Source organism: Brassica napus, chromosome C7 (genome assembly GCF_020379485.1).
Source record: "Brassica napus cultivar Da-Ae chromosome C7, Da-Ae, whole genome shotgun sequence".
Classification (NCBI taxonomy): Eukaryota; Viridiplantae; Streptophyta; class Magnoliopsida; order Brassicales; family Brassicaceae; genus Brassica; species Brassica napus.
In genome coordinates this window covers 23,312,661-23,319,691 of record NC_063450.1, presented here as the reverse complement: position 1 = coordinate 23,319,691, position 7,031 = coordinate 23,312,661, and the positions used below count along the sequence as shown (strand labels likewise).

The 7,031-nt window shown below is 44.1% G+C and overlaps 1 non-coding gene across 1 annotated transcript; it reads left to right on the top strand.

Moving 5' to 3' along the window:
• The first annotated feature begins 6,288 nt into the window (after positions 1–6,288).
• LOC125590811 lies at positions 6,289–6,395 on the top strand. The gene has a single exon (XR_007326813.1). It is a non-coding gene; the product is annotated as a small nucleolar RNA R71 (small nucleolar RNA).
• The last annotated feature ends 636 nt before the right edge of the window (positions 6,396–7,031 follow it).

Here is a 7,031-nt window from a genome sequence, read left to right as displayed (position 1 = left end):
TTCTTTCATGCCCTCTCTCTTGCTCCTTTGCCTTCTTTGCAGCCAAGGTTTGCTGTCGAGAAGCCCTTTGTGTCCCAGAACCAGCTTGTTCCGAGGCTAAAGTCTTTCCTCTCAACGAAGACTCTTGTCTCTCAGGTTCTTGCCTCTCAGCATCCGACTTTCCCTTAGTTTCTTAACCATTGTACCTGAGAAATAAAAAACTTGGAAAGGGATAAGTGGATTGACTTTGCAAATGTAAACTTCAAGAGGCAACGTAAAGAATCACAATTCTCAATCTTTTCATCATGTGAAAATTACAAGACAAGTAAAATTCAATAATCAAAGTAATTCTAGAATGAGAGAGTTCTCAAATCAAACCTTTCAACACCTTAACATACTAACTCACCCACTAACACACTCAATTAGGATCAATTTCGAAAAGCCTCAAATCCATGAACCCTAATTTTGCCAAAGTTCAAATTAAGCTCAATTCCACCATCAATTCAACCCAACTTGATATATAAGCTTTCCTAGTCTATTTTACCACAATCAAGCAAGAAAATGACCAATTTTCGATTTTCAAATTCTAGGGTTCATGGACCTACAGATTTGAATTTAAAAACACAATACCTTGCTTTGGATGAAAGGAAATGGGGAATGGGTGATGAGGAATAGACTACAGGGGCGAAAGCTTGATTTAGAAACAAGAACTAGGAGATTTGGGTGAGAATTGAGAAAGTTAGGGATTTTTGGTGTGGGTTGTTTGAGAGAGTATGAGTGTTTGTGAGAGGAAGGGAGAGTGAAAGAGATGAAGGTCGTGGGTCTGGGTAGGTCGTGGGTCGTCCGGTTAGGTTTAGGGCTGGTTAACTTGAATTAAACCGGACAAAATCGAAGAGGGACTTACCTGGACCGGCTCGGGAGCGACTTGAGGGTGTCGCTCCCGGGCGTTTTTTCTCGCGTCGTTGTGTGTCGACGAAGGCGAGCGACTCGGAGGGTCGCTCTGAAGACGTCGCTCTGATCGACAGAATTGCGAGCGACCTCACGTGGTCGCTGCGAGACGTCGCTTCGAGAGCGACTCTCGAGCTCCGGACACCGAAAATGCGAGCGACTTGGACCAGTCGCTCTGATCACGTCGCTCCCAGCTGGAGCGACCTCGTGGCGTCGCTGCGGAACCTCGCTCCACGCTCGATTCTTTGCCTTGACCGGATCGATGAACCACCTAAACACTACTTCAACACTTTTCCTTTTTTTTTTTATGAAATATGATGAAAATGAAAATACCAATGCAATATGTACAAGGATACGCATGGGACTTCCTCCCAAGTGAGCTTGTTTTAAGTCTCTAGCTTGACTTTGCCTCCTTTTGGATTAGGCTGGGGTAGGATCAGACAGTGGAGTTGAAACTCCATCTTCCTCAGGTGCATCTGCCATGTAGAGCTTAACCCTTTGCCCATTGACTGTGAAGTCTCTTCCATCAGTACTCCTAAAACTATTGCTCCATATGGCTTAACCTCTTTGACCTTGAAAGGGCCGGACCACCTTGACTTAAGCTTTCCTGGAAACAACTTCAGTCTTGAGTTGTAGAGAAGAACTTGATCTCCTTCTTTAAACTCTCTCTTTAGGATATTCTTGTCATGGAAAGCTTTAGTCTTCTCCTTGTAGATCCTTGAGTTTTCAAAGGCATCCATTCTTATCTCATCAAGCTCATGTAGCTGAAAAAGCCTTTCTCCTTGGCACTCTTGATGTCAAAGTTCAGCAACTTTACTGCCCAAAGTGCCTTGTACTCAAGCTCCACTGGCAGATGGCAAGCTTTCCCGTACACTAGGTTGAAAGGTGTGGTCCCCAGAGGTGTCTTGTAAGCTGTCCTATAAGCCCAAAGCGCATCATCAAGCTTAACTGACCAATCCTTCCTTGTAATCCCCACAATCTTCTCCAAAATGGACTTGATCTCTCTGTTAGAAATCTCAACTTGACCACTTGTTTGAGGATGGTAAGGAGTTGCCACCTTGTGCTTAACACCGTTCTTCCTGAGAAGTCCCTCAAGCAGTTTGTTGATGAAATGAGACCCTCCATCACTGATTACAACTCTTGGAACTCCGAACCTTGGAAAGATGGTGCTCTTGAACATCTTGATTACCACTCTTGCATCATTGGTGGGACTTGCAATAGCTTCCACCCATTTTGAGACATAATCAACAGCTACCAGGATGTACTTGTTGCCATGTGATGATGGAAATGGCCCCATGAAGTCAATACCCCACACATCAAACACTTCAACTTCAAGGATTGGATTCTGAGGCATCTCATTCCTCTTGGTGATGTTTCCTCCTTTGGCATGAATCACACCTTGAAACAAAGTCTTGTGTGTCCTTGAACATGTGTGGCCACCAGAATCCAGCTTGTAACACCTTAGCAACAGTCTTGAAGGTAGCAAAGTGGCCTCCATAAGATGATCCATGACACTGTGTAAGGATCCCATCAATCTCCTCATTAGCAACCACTCTCCTATAAAGTTGATCTTTGCAGAGAATGTAGAGGTAGGGCTCATCCCAGTAGTATCTCTTCACATCCTTGTAGAACTTCTTCTTGGCATAACCCACAAGATTCAAAGGCTCTTTCCTGTGGCTAGGTAATTCACCAAATCAGCATACCAAGGTTCTTTCTCTTCTGTTGCCTTGACTTCTTCAAGCTTCCTTCCAGTCTCACAAACTGCTATCACTGCTCCAATAGCCATGATCTGTTCCTCAGGGAGTCCTTCATCAATTGGAATGCCACACTCCACTCTCAGCCTGGACAAGTGATCAGCTACACCATTCTCAACTCCTGGCTTGTCCTTGATCTCTAAATCAAACTCTTGCAGCAAAAGAATCCATCTCAAGAGCCTGGGCTTTGCATCCTTCTTCGCCAAAAGGTGTCTCAACGCAGCATGATCTGTGTAGACAATGACTTTAGATCCCACCAAGTAGCTTCTGAACTTCTCAAAGGCAAAGACAATGGCTAGCATCTCCTTCTCTGTTGTGGCATATCTCATCTGAGCATCATTCAGGGTTTGGCTCGCGTAGTAGATCACATGTGTCTTGCCATCTTTCTTCTGCCCCAAAACAGCTCACACAGCATAATCACTAACATCACACATGATCTCAAAGGGGAGATCCCAATTAGGTGGCTGGACAATTGGAGCACTGATGAGTTCACCTTTCAACTTCTTGAAGGCTTCTAGACACTCCACATCAAAGCTGAATGTGGCTTCTTTGCAGAGCAGCCTGGTCAATGGTCTAGTGATCATTGAGAAGTCCTTGATGAATCTCCTGTAAAATCCAGCATGACCAAGAAAACTTCTCATGTCTTTCACTGTTTTCGGTGGGGGCAAACCAACCATGACATCGATTTAGCCTTATCCACCTCAATCCCCTTCTCTGATATCTTGTGTCCCAACACAAGCCCTTCTTTGACCATGAAGTGACACTTCTCCCAGTTCAGCACAAGGTTGGTGTCTTCACATCTTTGTAGGACCCTGCACAAATTTGACAAACAAGCAGAAAACAAAGATCCATAGACAGAGAAATCATCCATGAACACCTCCACAACATCCTCAATCAGATCAGAAAAGATCGACATCATGCACCTTTGAAAGGTGGCTGGAGCATTACATAGACCAAATGGCATTCTTTGATATGCGAAGGTACCATAAGGACATGTGAATGTTGTTTTCTCCTGATCATTGGATGTATGGAGATCTGGAAGAATCCTGAATATCCATCAAGAAAGCAATAGAATGAATGATTTGCAAGTCTCTCAAGCATCTGATCAATAAATGGAAGTGGAAAATGATCTTTTCTAGATGCAGAGTTCAGTTTTCGGTAATCAATACACATTCTATGCCCAGTGACTGTTCTTGTTGGTATCAATTCATCCTTGTCATTTTAATCACAGTTATACCACCCTTTTTGGCACAACATGCACAGGAGATACCCATTTAGAATCTGAGATAGGGTAGATAACACCAGCATCTAAGAGTTTAAGAATCTCTTTCTTTACAACATCCTTCAGGTTAGGATTTAACCTTCTTTGATGCTTGATAGAAGTCATTGATTCATCCTCAAGATGTATCCTATGCATACACAAAGAGGGTGATATTCCTTGATGTCATCAAGTGAGTAACCTATTGCTTTTCTAAATCTTTTAAGTGTTTTCAAAAGTTCAGATAGCTCAGTTTCAGTAAGTTCACTACTCACAATGACTGGATAAGTTCCATTAGGACCAAGAAATGCATACCTTACACCATGGGGAGAGGTTTAAGCTCCACTTTAGGCGCCTTAAGCTCGCTCCAGTCGTCTTGCTGGGTGTCCCCTTGTTGAATGACCGAGGCTTCCTGATGGACAATTTGAGGCAGCTCCTCATACTGATCCTTACTACCAAATCCTCTGTGTGAATCCAACATCATCCCATAGGCAGCACTCTCCAGGTTCTGAATCACTTCAGCTTCCCTCTCTATCGTCAAAGCATGTTGTAGAGGGTCTTCTAGTGACAACTCTTCAAGGAGCTCATCAGCAAGGGCATCCATCTCTTCAATGTAGAAAACTTGCCCTTGAACTGTTGGTTTCTTCATTACCTCCTTGATGTCAAAGTGAAGAACATGCCCTTTACCCAAGTGGAGATCAATCTTGCCCTCTTTCACATTAACAATTGCTCCTGCTGTAGCTAAGAAAGGCCTTCCAAGGATTAAAGGATCTGCAGCTTCCTCACCCATCTCAAGCACCACAAAGTCTGTAGGGATCTCATATTTTCCAACCATAACGGGGAGGTCCTCCAAGATACCCACAGGGTACTTCACTGAACGATCAGCCAATACCAGAGACAGTCTACACTTCTTGTACTGAGTGAAACCAAGCTTCTTAGCAACAGATAAAGGCATCAAGCTGACACTAGCTCCCAAATCGCAGAGACATCTATCAAATACCATAGGTCCAAGAGCACAAGGTAATGTGAAGCATCCTGGATCTTCTAGCTTCTTTGGAACAACAAGCCTCTGGATGATGGCACTGCACTCATGAGTGAGAATCATCATGCCCTCCATCTCCTTCTTCTTTGCAGCTACAACATCTTTCAGGAACTTGCTATATTGAGGAATCAGCATGAAAGCATCAATGATGGGCATTGTGACTTGAACTTCACTCATTTGCTTCTCAAATAGAGCTTTGTACTTCTCTAGCAGCTGCCTCTTGAATCTACCAGGGAATGGTAGTTTGGGTTCATAGGGAGGAGGAACAAAAAATTCTCACTTGCTGGAGCAACAACTTCACCATCTTTCACTGTTTTCTTCTCTTCCCCAACCTTCCTTTACCTTTTGCTTCCACAATCTTCTCCAAGATTTCATCATTGATTTTCTCATCAACAATCACCACTTCATCATCTATGTTGATGGCAACCCCCTCACCTTGTTTCTCAGCATCCTTGGTGAGAGCTTTCTGAGGTAACTCCTTACCACTCCTGAGGGTGATAGCTTTCATGGTCTCCTTGGGGTTTTGCTCAGATTTTCCAGGTAAAGAACCTTGTTGGCGATTTTGTTGAGTGTTCATGGCAGCAAACTGGTTCTCCAAGGTTCTGAACTTGTTGTTGAGCTCATTGTAGCTTCCATCAATCTTTGAGTGAAGGTTCTTCAACTCATAGCCAACATGCTTCTCACTTCTTGTCTGAGACTCCAAGATTTGTTTTAGTAGGGCATCAGTGCTGCTGACTTGAGGAGTAGAGGTAGAAGTGGTAGGTTGTTGTTGGGCAGGTTGTTGTTCTTTGTTGTGGAAACCAGGAGGAGTGGTTTGCTGAGGTTGGTAGCTGGCTTGCTGGTTGTATCTAGGCTGATAACCACTCTGTTGGTTGTTGGGGTAAGATCTCTGTTGGTAGTTGTTGTACTGAAAGTTTGGCTCTTTCTTGTACCAGCTACCATTGTTGTTGATGAAGCACAACTCTTCTTGCCCTTCCAAACCATTAACTTCCTGGACAACAGGTGTGGCTTCTTGGTTTGGGTTACCAACAAAGTGCAGCTGCTCCTGGGTGGTCTTATCAGCAATGAGAATATCAATCTTATCCTGGAGAGCCTTTAACTCCTTCCTCGTCTGCTTGTCATATGTTCTACTGCCTCTGTCGTGGTCTCCATTGTAGACTGCATCACTCTTGACCATGTTGTCTACCAGCTGCTCTGCATCCTCCTCTGTTCTTCCCAAGAAGAACCCATGGCTAGCTGTATCCAATCTGGCTCTGTACTTAGGAAGTGCTCCTCTGTAAAATGTGCTCAGCAGGCTTTCCTTAGAGAATCCATGATGAGGGCATTGAGCTTGGTAGCCTTTGAATCTCTCCCAGGCTTCACTGAATCCTTCCAAGCCTTTCTGTTGAAAGCTGGAGATCTCATTTCTCAGCTTAGCAGTTCTTGAAGTAGAAAAGAACTTCTCCAAGAAAGCTTTCTTGCAGTCATCCCAAGTGGTGATAGAGTCGCTTGGTAGAGACTTCTCCCACTGTCGTGTCTTATCCCCCAAAAAGAAAGGGAATAACTTCAGCTTTAAGGCATCCTTAGACACACCATTGGTTTTTGACAACCCACAGTAGCTGTCGAACCTGTCCAAGTGATCGAATGGGTCCTCCAAAGCCAAGCCATGATAATTATTGTTCTCTATCACGTTGAGGAGTCCTGACTTGATCTCAAAGTTGTTGGCTGCCACATCGGATGCTTGGATTCCCAATCTATGGCCATGAATGTTGGGGCGGTCGTAAGTGCCAATGGGTCGAGCTGCTCGCTGTTGGTTTTGTGGAACGTTGTTAGCTCCATTGACGCCTGCATCATTTTGAGGTATGTCACCCATATCAGTGTCCAATCTCTGCAATTGAGCCTGTTGCTCTTCTTCTCTTCTCTTTCTAGCACACTCTCTTTCTAAAGCTCTGATGTCTGCAGCTCTTGGAACTAGGTTTGATGGACCCCTGCTCCGCAAGTTCATACACCTGTAGATTAAAGGGAGGTGAAGAAAGAGAATCAGTAACAAAAGAAAATAAAAATGACTTAG